Genomic DNA, 20,721 nt, shown 5'->3' with positions numbered 1-20,721 from the left:
CTTCCCTCCACCAAGATTTGAAAGTATCTTGTCCTCCGGTCAGGTGTCAGTCAGGTTCACTGAGCTTCTTAACCTTTTACAGGCAAAAGAGACATTAACCCTTAACCATCTGTTCATGACAGGCTCTTAATGATGTCCTGTTCTACACCAACCAAGTCTTCTGAATTCTGATGAAATAGACAAAAAGCAGCAAGGGAGGCACAATCCAGGTTTCCTTATCTGGGTTCCAGACCAGGAATTCTCCCGAGAATAGCAAATTCTATTAATAACATCCATAAAGAGAACAGTGTTTCCCCATCTATCTTAAAGACATTCTTCATGAAAGATAACGTGCAATAAAGGAGACTCGTTATAAAAGGTATGAAAAAGCAGGAGCATCAGTTGTTTCTCAGCCAAATTCCAAGTAGCAAAGAAAAAAAGAAATTTGCATTTGGTGGAGTAGTGTTCCAATTAAGTATGGGCCCAATAACACAAGTACTGAATGGTCTCTTACACCCTCAATGCCCAATGACATCAACAGAAATTTAGGGCATTCATCACCTTGCAGGAGCAGGTCCAAACTGCTGGAAAAAGATAAAGGAAAAATGCTGACAACAAAAATCTTTCCAGTGAAGGAGTATGGTGAATAACTAGCTTGAGGGCAAGCTACTTAACTTTTATGATGCATGAAACTATTACCAAGTGTTCTGTTAAAACTTGTGAAAACATCACTTGGACTTTGGCAGTTCTTTCTGACTAACTTGATTAATCCTCACACCCCTCCCCCCCACACACACCCAGCTCCTCAATCACTGCAGGCAACACCATCACCCTGTCTAGCAGGCAGGCCTCTAACTGGGATATGATCTTCAACTCAGAGTTCTCTTTAGAGCCTCACATCCAGGCTAAATATTCCTGACTCTTTCCACAAACATCTCTTAGATACAGCCTTTCCTATGCATCCACAGAGCTAAATCGCTCATCCCAGTTATCATCATCTTGTATCTGGATTATTGCTACAGCTTTTCTTCTGGCCTTGACAAATGCAATCTTGCTCAGCTCTTATCCATTCAGAATGCTGCTGATCAGCTTTCTAGGCCAATGGTTTTCAACCAGGGGTACATGTACCCCTGGGGAGGAAGCAAAGGTTTTCCAGGGGATATATCAACTCATCTAGCTATTTGCTCAGTTTTACAACAGGTTAGTAAAAAGCACTAGCAAAGTCAGTACAAACTAAAATTTCATACAGACAATGACTAGTGTATACTGCTCTGTATACTATACACAAATCCAATTATTTGGTAAAAATGAGAAAGTTAGGAATTTTTCAATAATAGTGACACTATTTGTATTTTTGTCTGATTTTGTAACCAAGTACTTTTTTGGAAGGTGTAACTTGGGGGGTTACACAAGACAAATCTGACTCCTGAAAGAGATTCAAGCTTTCTAGACTATTGTTAGTCACTGTCCTAGGCCATCACTTTGCATCCCGCCATTGGCTCCTGTCATAAACAGACAGCTAAGGGTTAATGTCTCTTTCACCTGAAGCACCTGACCAGAGGACCAATCAGGAAACCGGATTTTTTCAACTTTGGGTGGAGGGAATTTTGTGTCTGAGGTCTTTGTCTGCCTGCCTGCTTTCTCTGAGCTTTGGAGAAGTAGTTTCTGCTTTCTAATCTTCTGTTTCTAAGTGTAAGGACAAAGAGATCAGATAGTAAGTTATATGGTTTCTTTTCTTTGGTATTTGCATGAATATAAGTGCTGAAGTGCTTTAATTTGTATTCTTTTTGAATAAGGCTGTTTATTCATATTTCTTTTAAGCAATTAACCCTGTATTTTGTCACCTTAATACAGAGAGACCATTTGTATGTATTTTTCTTTCTTTTTTATATAAAGCTTTCTTTTAAGACCTGGTGGAGTTTTTCTTTACTTCAGGGAAATTGAGTCTGCACTCACCAGGGAATTGGTGGGAGGAAGAAATCAGGGGGAGATCTGTGTGTGTTGGATTTGCTAGCCTGATTTTACATTCCCTCTGGGTGAAGAGGAAAGTGCTTTTGTTTCCAGGACTGGGAACGGAGAGGGGGAGTCACTCTGTTTGGATTCCCAGAGCTTGTATCTGTGTATCTCTCCAGGAGCACCTGGAGGGGGGAAGGGAAAAAGGATTATTTCCCTTTGTTGTGAGACTCAAGGGATTTGGGTCTTGGGGTCCCCAGGGAAGGTTTTCCAGGGGGACCAGAGTTCCCCAGAACACTCTAATTTTTTGGGTGGTGGCAGCAAATACCAGGTCCAAGCTGGTAGCTAAGCTTGGAGGTTTTCATGCTAACCCCCATATTTTGGACGCTAAGGTCCAAATCTGGGACTAAAGGTATGATATGAGTGGCAACGGTTGCGGGATAGACAAAATCCAGAAGCCAGTAGGAATATTATTTTTTTCTCTTCTCTGCTAAGGGCTTTTCAGCAGAGAGAAACAGTTTGGGTTTAAAAGAGAATTTTTTTTTCTGCTCTCTCTGGCAGTTTGTGGCTTGTATAATAAGCAAGAGACCATTAAGCTGTGACAAAGAATCTTTTGTGACAATAGCTCTCCCATTGAGAGTCATTACCAGCACTATATACATGCAAATAAAGTGGTTTTTCAGGTTTACTTAACATTGAAGATTAGCTAAAAGCATTGTTGCTAGGCAGATCCCAGGAGGCAACAGAGCCTGCAGTTCAGAAGAGAAACACTGGAGGGCACCCCAACACAAGAAAACAGGAACCATGACTTCTAAGGCAAAAATTGAGGCCGAAGAGCAATTCAAAGAAGCTGAACACAGGCGACAACTGGACCTGAAAGAAAAGGAAGAAAGCATCAAACTGACAGCCTACCAAAGAGAACAGGCAGCCAAAGAGGCAGCACACAAAAGAAAACTAGAAGAAGAAGAGGTGGCCCACCGAAGGAAACAAGCAGAAGAAGAGTTGGCCCACAGAAGGAAGCAAGAAGAAGAGGCGGCCCACTGCCGAGACATGGAAAAACAACAAAAAGAAATGGAAAAACAACAAAAAGAAAATGAAGAGAAGGAAAAACAGAGAAAACATGAACTGGACTTGGCAAAAGCTGGGCTGCATGTGCCAGCCAACCCTAACAACCCGGCGCCAATTATTGCTCCACAGCCCAGGAAATTTCCCACCTACAAGGCAGGGGATGACACCGAGGCCTTCTTGGAAAATTTTGAAAGAGCCTGTCTTGGGTACAGCATCCCCGAAGACCAGTACATGGTAGAATTGAGGACACAGCTCAGTGGACCTTTAGCAGAGGTGGCAGCTGAAATGCCTAAGCAGCAAATGAATGACTATAAACTTTTTCAAACCAAGGCCAGATACAGGATGGGGATAACCCCGGATCATGCCCATCGGCGTTTCAGAACCCAAAAGTGGAAACCAGATGTGTCATTTCCCAAACATTCCTACTACGTTGGGAAAAATTATGAGGCCTGGATATCAGGACACAATGTTAAAACCTTGGAAGAACTGCACCTCCTCATACAAATAGAGCAGTTCTTGGATGGTGTTCCTGAAGACATCACACGGTACATACAAGATGGAAAACCCAAAGATCTCGCTGAGGCGGGGGAGATTGGAGCCAAATGGATGGAAGTGGCAGAAAGCAAGAAAGCTACTGTCAAGGGGAACGATTACCCCAGGGGGCACACAGAGCATAAACCCTACAACCGAGGACAGCCAAAGACCCCACATACAACCCAAGTAAAGCCACAGACGCCCTACTCTTCCACCTCACCAGTCTCCAGTAACTCACCTTGGTCCAGTGACCCATCAGATGGAAGATGCTTTAAGTGTAATGAACTGGGACATATCAAAGCCAACTGTCCAAAGAACACCATGCGAGTGCAATTCATTACACCACCATCACACCAAAGATCCCCAGGCCCGGATGCCTCTCAAATACCCTTGGAGCGAAGGGAAAATTTGAGAGTGGGCGGAAAGAAGGTTACTGCGTGGAGAGACACGGGGGCACAAGTGTCAGCTATCCACCAATCCTTCGTTGATCCCAAATTCATCAACCCAAAGACCAAAGTTACAATTTACCCCTTCATGTCACAAGCTGTAGACTTGCCTACAGCTCAACTGCCTGTCCAGTACAAAGGCTGGTCAGGAATGTGGACTTTTGCAGTCTATGACAATTATCCTATCCCCATGCTACTGGGAGAAGACTTGGCCAACCACGTGAAGCGGGCCAAGCGAGTGGGAATGGTTACACGTAGCCAAACCAGGCAAGCTTCCAGACCTATTCCTGTTCCTGAGCCGTCCACAGAGGCCCCGTCTGTGTTACCAGAGACCCAGACAGAGGTAGTGGATCCAGATTCCATGCCAACCACTGAAACAGCCACAGCACCTCCAGTCCCAGGCCCGGAACTGGAACAGCAACCAGCACCAGCAATTGCAACCCCATCTTCAAACTCAACGCCAGAGGGCACCAGCAAGCCAAAACTGGCAGAAGCAACAGACAGCCATACCCAAAAGGCTCAGCCAGAGCCTGAAATAACCTCAGGTGCACAAGCGGAGAGCGGTACACCAGCAACGGAAACAACCCCATCACCTACATCGCTTCCAGAGGGACCAAGCCCAAGTCCACAGTCTGAGGAAGAACTGGTGACCCCAGCCTCAAGAGAACAGTTCCAGACTGAGCAGGAAGCAGATGACAGCCTTCAGAAAGCTTGGGCGGCGGCACGGAGCACCCCACCGCCTCTCAGCTCTTCTAATCGATCCCGGTTTGTTATAGACCATGGACTTTTATACAAGGAAATTCTTTCTGGTGGACACCTGGAAGAATGGCAGCCGCAAAAATAGTTGGTGGTTCCAACTAAGTACCGGGGGAAGCTCTTAAGCTTAGCCCATGATCATCCCAGTGGCCATGCTGAGGTGAACAGAACCAAAGACAGGTTGGGGAAGTCCTTCCACTGGGAAGGGATGGGCAAGGATGTTGCCAAGTATGTCCGGTCTTGTGAGGTATGCCAAAGAGTGGGAAAGCCTCAAAACCAGGTCAAGGTCCCTCTCCAGCTACTCCCCATAATTGAGGTCCCATTTCAGCGAGTAGCTGTGGATATTCTGGGCCCTTTCCCAAAAAAGACGCCCAGAGGAAAGCAGTACGTACTGACTTTAGTGGACTTTGCTACCCGATGGCCGGAAGCAGTAGCTCTAGGCAACACCAGGGCTAACACTGTGTGCCTGGCCCTAACAGACATCTTTGCCAGGGTAGGTTGGCCCGCCGACATCCTTACAGATTCAGGGTCTAATTTCCTGGCAGGGACCATGCAAAAACTGTGGGAAACTCATGGGGTGAATCACTTGGTTGCCACCCCATACCACCATCAAACCAATGGCCTGGTGGAAAGGTTCAATGGAACTTTGGGGGCCATGATACGAAAATTCATCAACGAATTCTCCAATAATTGGGACCTAGTGTTGCAGCAGTTGCTGTTTGCCTACAGGGCTGTATCACATCCCAGTTTAGGGTTTTCACCATTTGAACTTGTGTATGGTCACGAGGTTAAGGGACCATTACAGTTGGTGAAGCAGCAATGGGAGGGGTTTACGCCTTCTCCAGGAACTAACATTCTGGACTTTGTAAGCAACCTACAAAGCACCCTCCGACACTCTTTAGCCCTTTCTAGAGAGAACCTAAAGGATGCTCAAAAAGAGCAAAAGGCCTGGTATAACAGACATGCCAGAGATCGTTCCTTCAAGGTAGGAGACCAGGTTATGGTCTTGAAGGCGCAACAGGCCCATAAGATGGAAGCATCATGGGAAGGGCCATTCACAGTCCAAGAGCGCCTGGGAACTGTAAACTACCTCATAGCATTTCCCAATTCCTCACTAAAGCCTAAAGTGTACCATGTTAATTCTCTCAAGCCTTTCTATTCCAGAGACTTACAGGTTTGTCAGTTTACAGTCCAGGGAGATGAGGCTGAGTGGCCTGACGGTGTCCACTAGGATGGGAAAAAAAGACGGTGGCGTGGAAGAGGTGAACCTCTCAACCACCCTGGAACGTCTGCAGCGGCGACAAATCAAGGAGCTGTGCACTAGCTTCGCCCCATTGTTCTCAGCCACCCCAGGACGGACTGAACGGGCATACCACTCCATTGATACAGGTAATGCTCACCCAATCAGAACCCCACCCTACCGGGTGTCTCCTCATGCCCAAGCTGCTATAGAACGGGAGATCCAGAACATGCTACAGATGGGTATAATCCGATCATCTACCAGTGCATGGGCATCTCCAGTGGTTCTGGTACCCAAACCAGATGGGGAAATACGCTTTGCGTGGACTACCGTAAGCTAAATGCGGTAACTCGTCCGGACAGCTATCCAATGCCACGCACCGATGAGCTACTGGAGAAGTTGGGACGTGCCCAGTTCATCTCTACAATAGACTTAACCAAGGGGTACTGGCAAGTACCGCTAGATGAACCTGCCAAGGAGAGGTCAGCATTCGTCACCCATGCTGGGGTGCATGAATTCAATGTCCTTCCTTTCAGCCTTCAAAATGCACCCACCACCTTCCAGAGGCTGGTAGATGGTCTACTAGCTGGACTGGAAGAATCTGAAGTTGCCTACCTTGATGATGTGGCCATTTTTTCAGACTCCTGGCCCGAACACCTACTACACCTGGAAAAGGTCTTTGAGCGCATCAGGCAGGCTGGACTAACTGTTAAGGCCAAAAAGTGTCAAATAGGCCAAAACAGAGTGACTTACCTGGGGCACCAGGTGGGTCGAGGAACCATAAACCCCCTACAGGCCAAGGTGGATGCTATCCAAAAGTGGCCTGTCCCAAGGTCAAAGAAACAGGTCCAATCCTTCTTAGGCTTGGCCGGATACTACAGGCGATTTGTACCACACTACAGCCAAATCGCTGCCCCACTGACCGACCTGACCAAAAAGACCCAGCCAAATGCAGTTAAGTGGACTGATGAGTGTCAAAAGGCCTTTACCCAACTTAAGGCAGCGCTCATGTCTGACCCTGTACTCAGGGCCCCGGATTTTGACAAACCATTCCTAGTAACCACGGATGCATCTGAGCGTGGTATAGGAGCAGTGCTCATTCAGGAAGCAACAGATCACAACTTCCATCCTGTCGTGTTTCTCAGCAAGAAACTGTCTGAGAGGGAAAGTCACTGGTCAGTCAGTAAAAAGGAATGCTATGCCATTGTGTACGCCCTGGAAAAGCTACGCCCATATGTTTGGGGACGGCGGTTCCAACTACAAACTGACCATGCTGCACTAAAGTGGCTTCATACTGCCAAGGGGAACAACAAGAAACTTCTTCGTTGGAGTTTAGCTCTCCAAAATTTTAATTTTGAAATTCCACACATCACAGGAGCTTCTAACAAAGTTGCTGATGCTCTCTCCCGTGAGAGTTTCCCAGAATTCAGTAGTTAAAAAGTGTTCTTAAAATGTAAAAGTCTGTTAGTTATATACTTAGTAGTATATGTAAAGGTGCATGTGTTGTAGTAATCTGTTTATTTTAAAGTTCTAGAAGAAAATCGCCGCCAGTGAGCTTCCCCACTGTCTGCAATTTGGGGGGCGAGTCATAAACAGATAGTTAAGGGTTAATGTCTCTTTCACCTGAAGCACCTGACCAGAGGACCAATCAGGAAACCGGATTTTTTCAACTTTGGGTGGAGGGAATTTTGTGTCTGAGGTCTTTGTCTGTCTGCCTGCTTTCTCTGAGCTTTGGAAAAGTAGTTTCTGCTTTCTAATCTTCTGTTTCTAAGTTTAAGGACAAAGAGATCAGATAGTAAGTTATATGGTTTCTTTTCTTTGATATTTGCATGAATATAAGTGCTGAAGTGCTTTAATTTGTATTCTTTTTGAATAAGGCTGTTTATTCATATTTCTTTTAAGCAATTAACCCTGTATTTTGTCACCTTAATACAGAGAGACCATTTGTATGTATTTTTTTTTCTTTTTTATATAAAGCTTTCTTTTAAGACCTGGTGGAGTTTTTCTTTACTTCAGGGAAATTGAGTCTGCACTCACCAGGGAATTGGTGGGAGGAAGAAATCAGGGGGAGATCTGTGTGTGTTGGATTTGCTAGCCTGATTTTACATTCCCTCTGGGTGAAGAGGAAAGTGCTTTTGTTTCCAGGACTGGGAACGGAGAGGGGGAGTCATTCTGTTTGGATTCCCAGAGCTTGTATCTGTGTATCTCTCCAGGAGCACCTGGAGGGGGGAAGGGAAAAAGGATTATTTCCCTTTGTTGTGAGACTCAAGGGATTTGGGTCTTGGGGTCCCCAGGGAAGGTTTTCCAGGGGGACCAGAGTGCCCCAAAACACTCTAATTTTTTGGGTGGTGGCAGCAAGTACCAGGTCCAAGCTGGTAGCTAAGCTTGGAGGTTTTCATGCTAACCTCCATATTTTGGACGCTAAGGTCCAATCTGGGACTAAAGGTATGAGTCACTGTCCTAGGCCATCACTTTACATCCCTCCATTGGCTCCCCATTCTCTGTCTCATCAAATTTTTCTTCACTTTCAAAGACCTTCACAGCCTATCCGCACATATCTATCATTTGTCATTCAACTCTTGCCTCTGATCAGTTCTTGATGTCAATCTCCATCATCTACTTAGTAAATTTTCAATAAGCATCTTTGTGCATTTCCTCATACCACACCTCACACTTGGGAAGCACTCCCCGAAAACAGCCACAAAGCTATGTAACTGTCCTCCTTCAAATCCCTCCTGAAAATGCTCCTTTGCTATGATGACAACAGCAACTTAACAAAGGTTAGGCTGCTGGTGTGCTGAGACCACTGCCTACGGGATCAATACCATCTCTGTTTTCCCATACTCCCCCACCTGTCTGTCTGTAGCCGTTTGTTATCTCTTGTCTTAGACTGTAAAGTCTTTGAGGCAGGCACCATCTTTTTATTCTACCGTTTATATTGTAACGTCCCGATCCTGCTGTGGTATCTAATGAAGACATGGGGCTTGTCTGCACATGGAATAGATATTAACTCACTGTATGTGATACTGTTTTTGTGGAATAAAAGTGACCTGATTAGCTTAATCTAAGTGGGGCTGGGATTTCATCCAGAGTTTATATTTTAGAAGCAATTGACATGAAGTTATTTTTCTCCACACCATAATGTATACTCCTTAGTACAAGGAATGCTATGGATGTGCACTTGCACTTGTTAAATAAGCAACTAAAAGAGAAAATATAAAAATTATGAGATAAAAAGTTCAATGTCCTGCTGCAAGTGCCTAAGCAGTGTATTTCAAATAATATTTAAACTTTTCTATTAGGCATGCAACAATTTTAAAGCATTGCATGATGCTCTTTGAGCTAAGTTCTGAAATACACTACAATGCATTGCTCATCTTCCTTATCTTACTGTTTTTCTTATATTTGAGGTCAACTTGTTTCTGACAACTTTTATTAAATACGTTTCCTGAAGTAAGACCAGATGTAACCAGAATCCCGTGTGAAGGGAGAAGTGAAACAGAAGTTTGATTTTCCAGCAGCTTTTAATTAAGCATGACCAACTGCATCATTAATATGGTAACAAAGTATCTGGAAAGTTGCTATCTCTCTCCAAATTCCTAATTTTCACTAACATTTTTTAACACAAATACTATGGAAGTTGGACAGGCACTTCTACGTGCAACGGTAGTATGTTAATCTCGCAGTTATTTCCTCATCTAAAAAGGATACACATATATGTCCCTTTAGATATATATCCCATAGGGCATGTGGAAACAGAGAGAAACCAAAAAGCAATATATATCCTTGTTAATTTGAATACAAAAGGAAGATAAATAAAATATATATAATAGTGACATCATCTTAATCTGAGTGTTCATGCTCAGTACTCCCAGGAAATAACAAACAAAAATAAAACTCTCCTGTACAAAATCTACAAAACAGTAACACTACAGTACAGTAGCTTCACAAAGTTCATCCTCATCCCTAACCTGAAAATGAAACAGTCAATTTCCATATCCATTCAATCCTAAATGTATCTATCAAGGCTGCCAGGAAGGGTGTGAATTAGTGCCAACTGGGATACTGTTTTTTTGTTATGTGGACACATCCCCACTTAAAACTTTAACTAGACAATCAACTCATTTCATTTCACATAGATCAGTCACTATCCGCTTCAAGTCCTGATAGGCCTGGATTAAATCACACCAAATCCCAATTATCAAAAGGAATCCTGCAACAACAAGCCATTGCATGCATACAATTAAAGGGAGACATACTGACTATATAGACAGTTTCAAGCTTCTAAGGGGGATATTTTTAATAATGAAAAAAATCAGTATCTTAGTAGTGTCCTTGAAAATACTTTGGTAACTAATATCCCAGTCTTAAACAGCAGTCTACTGTTTTAAGATTGTATTTTATTTATTTGGGTGGGGAGGGAAGGCAGTAAGCGGTCCCACAGTGGAGAATCAGCTAATCAGGCTAATGATGCCCCATCTACCCCAACTTAAGTTTTCTAGAAAGCATTTAGCATATATTAACTCCCCCCCCCAACATATTAGCATTAGTGCATGCATATAAAAATGATCCTTGCCCTTCTCCATAATCACAAACCTCACAGCTTTGCCTCCTTCACAGCAGGGCTGCCGATGGGGGGGGGAGGGCGGGAAGGGCGGGCAAAAGGGGCAGAGATGTTAAAGCGCTGCCGCAACAAAGGATTCTGCCATGGCAGAGCTTTAACATCATTGCCCCTTTTGTCCCCCGCCCCTGGCCGCCGAGAAACACCTGAGTGAGAAAGTTGCCAATATAGACAAGCCCTTAATCTCTGTCAAGCTACCACTATTATGCGGCCATCTTTAGCCTGAGTTGCACAGGGTTATTACTTCACCTTTGTATGAAGCTATGGTTCTTTCCCATGAGCCACAGGAAAATGACAAATCAGTAGCAATGAGCTGTTGCAATGTATAATGTTCTTGCGTAAGACTAAATCAGTAATTGTGATGTGTTCTTCAGCTCTGAGCACAACTAGGGTTGGGTATCTGCCAACACTCTTTAGAATTGACTTAAAATGATGAGAAATTCGTTTCTGTTATGGGCAACAGCACTTATTTTCCAATAAACATCAAACATATCTGATGGGGATATTTTGGCAGACAGAGGCCAGAGGGAAAAGCACAAAGGGAGATGTTCTTTCACGAGATGCTTGAAAAAACTTCCACTCATTGAATGCATTATAAAACAAAACAAATATACTGCATGCAAAATTTCTAGTCATGTGAGATTAAAATCAGGTGTCTCTAAAAGCTGAAGAGTTGTGTCTTCAGTAATAAGCAACAGAAACAAACTATTTTCAGACTGGCTGTTGAGAAAAGGGAAACAGAAGAGAAAATATTCCTCAAACTTCAAGATCTCCCAAACTCCGACAGCTAACTACTCACTCTCTCTTGTGGCTTGCTTACTGTGCTCTTGAAACCTAAGATACACACCGTTTCTTTGCTAAAAAAGGACTTGGATTGAACATTTTTAAGTCACTGTTATACCAGATTTCTTTATCCAGAGGGCAATGCTAGAATTTTATTGTAGCGACTTTTAGGGAAAGTCACAAGGAAATTACATTGACAAAAACAATTTTAAGAAATCAAGTCACAGGAATTCATACACAAAATATCCTCAAGTCAGAGTAGGAACAATAGATACGTCCAAGCCTGAGTCACAATGCACCCTGAACAGCACGAAAGGGAGAACTATGTCAGTGAGCCCACCTCTCTGGAAAACTATCTGGACAGGCCACATATGGTATGTCTACATTGCAATTAAACCGGTGCAGCTGGCCCATGTCAGCTGACTCAGGCATGTGGGGCGCTCAGGTTATGAGCTTGTTTAATGGTGGTGTAAACGTTCAGGCTGTAGCTCAGGCTCTGGGACTCTCCTCCCTCACAGAGTCCAGGGCCCAGGTTCCAGACTGAATATCTACACTGCAATTAAACAGCCCAATAGTCCAAGCCCCATAAGCACAAGTCAGTTCTTGTGAGCCAGCCACAGAGGTTTAATTGGAGTGTAGACATACCCACATAGGCTTACTACCCCTTTGACTTGCTTTTCCTTGATTCATTTAAATACTTTTTTTTAAATTGGGATTGTGCTGCTCTTTAAAAGCCTGAAAGGTTTTGTTTGTTTTAATTTAGAAATAAACATTTTTTTCCTGCTTGTATTTTAACCTTATGAAAATCAGGAATGTAAAGCCTGGGCTTCCCTGAATACTGGAAAGTATAAGGGACGTTTACTGTTAACTCTTAACATAGTATCTGAAGAGGTAAAGATGCTGAAGATTTAACAAAAACCAAAGCTTTAAAAATCCTCTTTGCTTTTAAACAGTTCTACTTTGACACTTTTCATATAAGCTCTCTGGCCTACACAGGACAGGAAATTGCAATGTAAAAAACAAGCTGGTTATTTTTAAAGCTACTTTTCGCACCTTTTTTGATCAACGAAGAATTCAAAAAAGGTACAAGCCCCATTTCCCCTCTTTGTTTCATAGTTATTCAAAAATGACCCGCAGTTGGAGCCTTACTCAGACATAGTCACTTGCACCATCTTTACAAGTCTTATTTAAAAAAAAAAAAAAGGACTTTGCAAACAGAAAAGAAAAGAAGCTACAAGGTCAAATTTTAGGTTTGATAGCTGAAACAATATCTTGTGGAGCAGATTCTGATCTCTGTGGTACATTTGCAGTCATTAAATAACAGGATTCACAGAATCACTAAGGCTATGTCTTCACTGCCAAGAAAAGATGTATTTTTGCAACAGGATAACTAATGTTAGCTATCCTGTTGTAAAACCATAGGGGAGACAAGCACTGAAGTTTACACTGCATGGTACTGTCAAAATAATGTCACTTTTCTTCTTCCATCACTTGCATTCCCTGCTCTTTTGCAAACTTCTTCAGCCTCCAAGTTTTGAACTTCTCATCCTCATTTGCAAGGCTTCACTCCTACTCTTTCCACATCCCCTCTAGAGTCCACAGGGTCTAGCAGATTGAATATAGGACTGGATGCCTGCAACTGCTGCGTTCTAATTATCACCTTGTTATTGACTTGCTATGCAGCCTTGGTCGAGTCACTTAACCTGTCTGCATCAGCTTTTCCTCTGTAAAATGATTACCTGTCTTACAGTGATGTTGTATGGATTAATTAGTTAATAACTATGGTGCTTTGATGCTGTACATTGCTATATATTGCGCTACTACACTCACACACCATTTACATTTCCCTGTACACCACCCTCACTTTTTTCTTGACCGCTCCCTTTGACTCCTTCCATCCTCCCCTGACAGTATGCCTCCTTTCTGGTCAACATGTTCACTTGTACTGATCTCCAAATCATTGTTAGCTATGTGAGCTCACTCACACACACACGTATAAATAAACATACACATTCCTGTTCAATAAAGCTTTCTAACTGTAATGTCTCTAACTCACTGTGTGCATGTGTTCTGGTTTGGTATCATTTTATACTGTACCTCCATATGTCTAGACTCTGACCTACAGGTATCAATGGAGTTCAAAACCACAGATCTGAATTTTGCAGTTCAGTCTCATAAATGAAATGCAAACATTGGCCAACATACAATGGTCTATTCTATTCTTCATCTATTTAGGGCCATCCCTATACTAGAAGTGTTTTACTGGTATAGAAATACCAGCATACTACACTAGTAAAGTGCTCCTAGTGTGGATGCAACTGTACTGCCAGAACTACACTTAGTACAATGATAACAAAACTGCTACCCACAAGTGAAACAAGCTATATAGGCAAGACCTGAAATTCTAATGTAAAAAACAAGCAGGGGAAAAAATCCCTTCAGGCCTTCTTAGAAAGACAAAAAGGGCACAACCCACATTTGGAAAAAAAAAATCCTGTGGGTCATCCTCAAAGAAAACAAATGTTTTAGACCTTGGGTATGGCTACATTTGGAATTTCAAAGCAGTGTGAGTGTAGTCAGAGCGGCAGCGCTGGGAGAGAGCTCTCCCAGCGCTGCATGTAAACCACATCCCTTACGGATGTAGCGTGCAGCGCTGGGAGATTACACTGACGCTTTACAGCGCTGTATCTTGCAGCGCTCAGGGGGGTGTTTTTTCACACCCCAGTTGCAGCGCTGTAAAGTGTGAGTGTAGCCAAGCCCCTTATTTTGAATATAGCCTTCTAACAGCACATCTTCACTAGTTGGCAGCGCTTTAACGTGGCTTGTGTAGTCATGGCAGAGCACTGAGAGAGAGCTCTCCCAGCACTATAAAAAACAAACACACACACCTCAACAAGGGGCATAGCTCCCACCACTGGTGCATTGTCTACAATGGCACTTTACAGTGCTGAAACTTGCAGTGCTCAAGGGTGTTTTTTCACACCCCGAGTGAGAAAGTTGAAGTGCTGTAAAGTGCCAGTGTAGACAAGCTCTAAATGTGAACCAGCGTAGTGTTGTTCCTCCCCACAACACGATGGAACAATAACCCTTAGGGAGGTGTGAAGTACCCACTCATTTCAATGGGATGTTAACACCCAAGTAAATAGTCATTTAAAGGTCAACACTAATATCACTGCTTTCAGTTTAGCAGAAACAATCACCTACTCCCCTTAGCCCAGGGATCTCAAATTCAAATCACCACGAGGGCCACATGAGGCCCCCGGCCCCACTCCACCCCTTCCATGATGCTAGCCCCCTGCCCCCATTCCACCCCTTCTCCAACGTCCCTACCCCAACTCCGCCCCCTCTCTGCCCCTATTCCAACCTCTTCCCCAAATCCCCACCCCTGCCCCGCCTCTTCTCCGCCTCCTCCCCTAAGCACATAGCTCCTCGCTTCTCCCTCCTGGAAAGTGCTAAGCACCCCCAAACAGCTGTTTGGTGGTGGGAAGCGGGGACGCAGCACATGGGGGGAGGGGGGGAGAGTGGCAAGTGAGGGGAACTTGGCAGCTGCAGGAAGTAATTCCGTGAGCCATGTGTCTGAGATCCCTGCCTTAGCCATTGCTCTTAGAAGTCTGCAGCTATATCTACACTACGAGGTCTATAATAGCACACCTGCAGCACTGTAGCTATGCTGGCATAACCCCATAATGTAGATAGAAAAACACTTTTTGTTGCTGTAGACTGTCACTGTAGGAACAGTACCTCCCTGAGAAACCATAGCTAGGTTGATAGAAGCATTATTCCATCAAGCTAGCTGTGTTTACACAGGGGGTTAGGCTAGCATAGCTACGATGCTCTGGGATATGGATTTTTCACATCTCTCAGCACCACAGCTCTATCAGCCTAAATTTTAAGTGTACACCACTTAAGTGCACACCAACATTTAGGTTGTAAGCTCCTAGAGGCAGGAACTATCCTTTTTCCCTATACTGAGGTGTGTATCTTTGTTTTTTAAGTAGCATAGCAACATCCAGAGAAGTCGTTTTATTACTGTAAGGGAATTTTTGCTGCCATTACATAGATGGTCCCCAAAACAATATACTGTACAATGGAATTAAAGATAAAAGTGAAATTTAATTGTTCAATTCTGCAATGAATCAATGACAAAGCTGAAGTGCCTACCAGATGAGAGACAATCAGTACATTTGTCTGTAATAATACACACTTGTCCATTGCTCCAAGATATTCTTGACAGGAATAACCTGTGAATCCACTTTAACCACTACAAAAGGTGCTGCAATACTATACTGCATGCCTGTTGAGCTAGAACAGTTTCAGACTCTGAAACAAGTTCAGTAGGCTCATTACCTAAAATATCTCACAGCTCAACCACAAATGCTTAGTCTTTATTTTAAATTTCTTATATTGCTAAAAAATGAAACTATATGATGTAGTGGCCTGAACACAAGACAGAGACCCAAAACTCCCCGTTTCTAACACTTCACCCTTCCACTGACTTATGCTGTGACCTTGAATTAGTCACTAAGGTCAAGGTTTTTGGTGCCTCCCTAGAGATTTTGGCCTTGTCTTTGTTAGAAAAAGATGTCTTAGAGTGGACATACCCTTTCAGAGATGCTGCGCATCTACCAACTGCAGCATCCACAATCAGTGACCATTTTAGAAAATGTTAGCTTCCATCTCTCTCTCAGATTTTCCTCCTGTAAATAATACCTTCCTCGCGGGTCAGTTGTGAAGATCTATTATTAGATAATGACAGTACAATAGTTTGAAGGATGATCCAGTGGTTAGGATAGCCTAGGATCTGAGAGACCTGGATTCAAATCCCTGCTCTCCTACAGACTTCCTGTGATACCTTGGGCAAGTCATCTGGGCCTGGTCTGCATTTAAAACTTAGGTCAACCTAGCTATGTCACTCAGGGTATGGCTACACTTGAAACTTCAAAGCGCTGCTGCGCAAGTGTGGTCACAGCGCCAGTGCTGCACATACTCCACATCCTGATAGGGTTTAGCTTGCAGCGCTGGGAGCCGCGCTCCCAGCGCTGCAGCACTGTTTACACTGGCGCTTTACAGCGCTGTATCTTGCAGCGCTCAGGGGGGTGTTTTTTTCACACCCGAGCGAGAAAGTTGCAGCGCTGTAAAGCGCCAGTGTAGCCAAGGCCTCAGAGGTGTGAAAAACCCCTTCCATCGCTGTAGCAAGTCTCTACACTAGAGATACTATATTGGAACAGCTAAGTGCCATAGCTGTGGCACTGTAGTGTGGGCATACCCCAAGTGTCTCTGTGCCTCGGTTCCCTATCTGTAAAGTGACGATAATAGCCCTTCCCTACCTTACAGGGGTGATCCAAGGATAAATACATTAAAGATTCTGAGGCACTCAGATACTATATAGAAGTACCTTGAAGTATTAAAATAGTATTAAAATAAATCCTACTGTTCAATATCCACAACTGCAGCACAACAGTTTCCCCTTTTGTGTAATTTTAAGTTACTTCTGTGTAATTTTAAGCAGCTTTTTGTTATCAATTTTAGAAGAAGGCCCCAATTCTGCAACTTATTTTGTGTAGGTACGTCTCTGTTACCACATGAAGCCCCATGGATTTCAATAAGACCCTGTGTGTGCGCCCAGGTCGGTCTGTTTGCTACAAGTTTTAGGGACTAAATCCTTAATTACTACAAAATGTGAAAAAAACTCAGTCCCTCTCCTCAATGTCTGTGATAAACAATTATTAAAAAAAAAAATCCAATACAGACTTCTACTTACTAGATTAAGGTTTCAGTTACACAATTTCTGCCTTCCTGCAAAGCTCAACAGACTATATTTACATAAAAAGGAAAGGCCTGCTGTGAAGCGGCCACTAACATAAGTAAGTTTCACTTCAAATTCTCCATTGTCTGACATTTTCACATAATCCCTTATATTATTAGTGAAAAGAGTAACATGGAGACGATAATGCTAAATAACAGCACTACAGATCACATGCTTTCAAAGCAAAAGAAAGCTATCAAATTAGTATAAACGGGACTTCTCTTACGTTACAATCAATGCATCTCTGACTTTAATACTGAAATTCAAAGGTCAAATATGTTGCACTGTAGCATCTCTTCTTACAGAATGATTAACACTCTACTGAGACCCACAGGCATGACCCTGCACTATTTATGCAGTGGTGTTGTAGCCCAGTCAGCCCCAAGATATTAGAGAGGCAATGGGTGGGGTAATATCTTTTATTGGGCCAACTTCTATTAGTGAGAGACGAGCTTTTGATCTACACAGACCTCTTCTACAGGTCTGGAAAAGGTACAATACTCTTGTATTTAGCTGTGACACTCTTAGTACCTTTCCCAGACCTGAAGATGAGCTCTGTATAGCTTGAAAGCTTGCCTCTCTCACCAGCAGAAGTTGACCCAATAAAAGATATTACCTCATCCACCATTTCCCTCTACTCAGTTAAAACTTTATCTGTCTAAAGAGTTCAGATTTCACTGAAAGAACTACACATACTGTATTCCCATTTGCAGCAGACTTCCAGGACTGGACCTATTTCTATACTGGCAAACTTTTCTAGTTTGTTCATTATCAAATTCTGACTTAAACAAATATTTTCTAGTCAAGTTTTTCTGATTATCAATTTTTCCACTGAACTGTTAAGGCAGTTTGAGTCTGATTCTTCAAAGGTCTCACACATTGAGGAGTCCTTGTGGCACCTTAGAGGCTAACAAATTTATTTGGGCATAAGCTTTTGTGGACTAAAACCCAGTTCATCAGATGCACGGAGTGAAAAATACAGTAAGCAGTATATATATCATAGCACATGAAAAGATGGCACTTGCCATAGCTTATGCTACAGCAGCAGAGACTGAAGGATTCCTAGTCTGAAGGTACATGATATTTTATTAATTGTGTACAGACTGAAATCAACAATAACCACTCACTTTCCTACCTATTATTTTCTCTGCTTCCTTCCCCACATTTAGGGGCATTAAGAGATAGGAAAGGGGCCAGTCCAGCTATTAAGTTCTTTGTGATTAGACCATAACACCACAGACTAGGATCTTCACTCAGACTGTGTCCTCAGTTCTGGCATGTTTAATAATGTATTAGCAATTGGCCAAGCCCAACACAACAGAGATCTGGTATGAAATGTGTATACTGTATAGTGCCTACTTCAAGACCTTATGACAGCCAACAGGCAAACCAGCAATTGTCTCTCTGAATTAATATACAAGTTCTCCTTTATCTTCATAAGTATAATGCCGTTCCACCCAAACACCAAATCTAGCTTTTGCTTTTACATACCTTATCACTGGCAGTTTTGCAACCCCTCCCCCCTACTAATGGCAATGAGAAAAAAAAAATCAGCCACAAAATATACCCCGAGTCTGACTGTATTTCATGTTTCTCTTTCACCAGCGCCCCCACTCCCCTCCCCCGCGGCCTAGTGTAACGTTCCTACAGAAGATGTAGGGCTGGCTGGATTTAGAAAATTGAGCTAATGCATTAACTCCTATGGGGCATAAATAAACATAATCCGGGGGGAGTTCAAAGAAAAGCATGCAAGACGAATGGCCTGAATTAATCTATGGGGCACTCCTGAGCGATTATCACGCTGCTCCCCAGACAAGCCACCACAAGCTTGAGCAGGAACCTGAGCTACGCAGCACAAAGGAAGGGGGGGGAGTGGAAGGAAAGAGTTAGCAGAAGGGGTATCACACTTACCAGTCCCGCTATGCACATCACAGCGTCACGGCCACGAGCCCCAGCGGAGATACGGCCGCGCAGCGTATCCCGGTCACGCGGATGGTGCTTCTGCCCCAGCTATTTCCACAGCCGAATCCAGCGCCGCTGCCTCATTCAGCACCAGGTTCCTCCTCCCCGAGGCTCGACTGGGCCATCCTCCTTCCTTCGGGGGCTGCAGGGAGCAACGAATCACAGCCCGACCTCGCCTCCTCTGACGTCTCCTCCAGGCACCTCTTGAGTGACTCTCCCTAACTCCAGCTGTTGGAGCACCGCAGCCCTCACTCTTCTCTTTCTCCAGACCTGGGTTCTTCCTAGTTTTGCCCTTGCTGTCTTCTGTTCTTTGCTTCTTATCTGCTTCCTTCTCTTGTTCTATCCTCTCCCCCTCTTCTTTCCTTCTCTGCTGTTCTACTCTGCCCTTATCCTCCTGGTCTATACGGCTTTGAGGGGGCAAAATGGCATATGTGCCCATTCAAAGTACAGATTTCTTGGAGGTACTGATGTTCACAACTTGTTTTAACAAAGTTGCAGACGGCAGGTTTAAAAGCTGTAGACCTGCAAACTCACGTTCATTTGGAGGAAGAGACTTCCTTATTTTGGGAGTTAATTTAGGGCAGTATTTTAATTGCTTTTGCAATGTGTGTGTGTTTGAATGAGATATTAAAAACTTAACATATGATTATTTGAATTTAACCTTATTTAAAAATTTAACTTATTTTGAAACAGCAACCCTAGAAAAGAGATAAAATAATGAACATATAAAAGAAGTTACTGAGTAGCTATAGGATTGGTGAAAGTGGTGTTTTCCTTTTTGTTTGTATTACTTAAATAGAGTGGGTAAAATACAGGCACACACACTGATTGGGATATGAGAGACTACACACATCTTGTTTGATCCAACAGCAGTCTATGAGGAAACACTTGGTTACAAAACACACAGCAGTATGAATCTTGGCAAACAGTGCAATTAGTGAGAAAGTAATTGCTGACTGGCATTTTAACACATTGTCATTTACCCCAGAGCGTGGCTAATCTGAGGCCGTGTTTAGAGTGCCAACTTCAGCTGCTAGTTAATATGCAGATTAGATTGTCAAATATCATTACCACCCTTGGAGCTAAAATGGGGCTAGTAATCAACAGAAACGGTGCAAAATGTCTGTGTAGACAAGTCCTTGTTTTGTGAGCTCTCACACCTTAGTTAAAGGGAGAGAGGCAGTTGCTCTTTAATAAAGGCCTCCTTTCTTCCAAATGCTCATTATGTGTAAGTGTTACACAAATCTTTCAGGCCTTCTCTCTATATTGCTGTATACATAAAGCACAGATCACCTTTTAAGGATTTCTCTTAGCAGATGGAAGCAATGTTCGGGGTACTGCTATGATGGAGGTTAATATTTCTTCATTCTTACAAGGGAGATTGACAAGTTTGATCATTTGCCAGGTCAGGCTGACATTTGAGACAGCTTGACCCTACCGTACCTTCCGTCTAATCACCTTATCAATGCAATCACACAATGCCCTTTTTATTTTGCTTGGAGTATGCCTCTGACTGTGGAGAAAGTGCCCAAGTTCTCAAATCATTTGTTTGGAGTTGAATAACAGGTACCTG

At 43.3% G+C, this 20,721-nt stretch overlaps 1 protein-coding gene across 1 annotated transcript in view; it reads right to left on the bottom strand.

Annotated features, from left to right (window-relative positions):
* The window catches only part of ATP10D (ATPase phospholipid transporting 10D (putative)), a 91,591-nt gene extending 72,197 nt beyond the window's left edge, over positions 1 to 19,394 (bottom strand). Inside the window, exon 1 of the mRNA XM_030564351.1 lies at positions 19,098 to 19,394. The gene's annotated coding sequence lies outside the window, so the exon portion shown is untranslated. The remainder of the gene's footprint in view (positions 1 to 19,097) is intronic.
* Between the last annotated feature and the right edge of the window lie 1,327 nt (positions 19,395 to 20,721).

The sequence above is a fragment of the Gopherus evgoodei genome, chromosome 5 (assembly GCF_007399415.2).
Source record: "Gopherus evgoodei ecotype Sinaloan lineage chromosome 5, rGopEvg1_v1.p, whole genome shotgun sequence".
NCBI lineage: Eukaryota > Metazoa > Chordata > Testudines > Testudinidae > Gopherus > Gopherus evgoodei.
The sequence above is the reverse complement of the archived record's forward strand: the minus strand, read 5'-3'. Positions and strand labels throughout refer to the sequence as shown.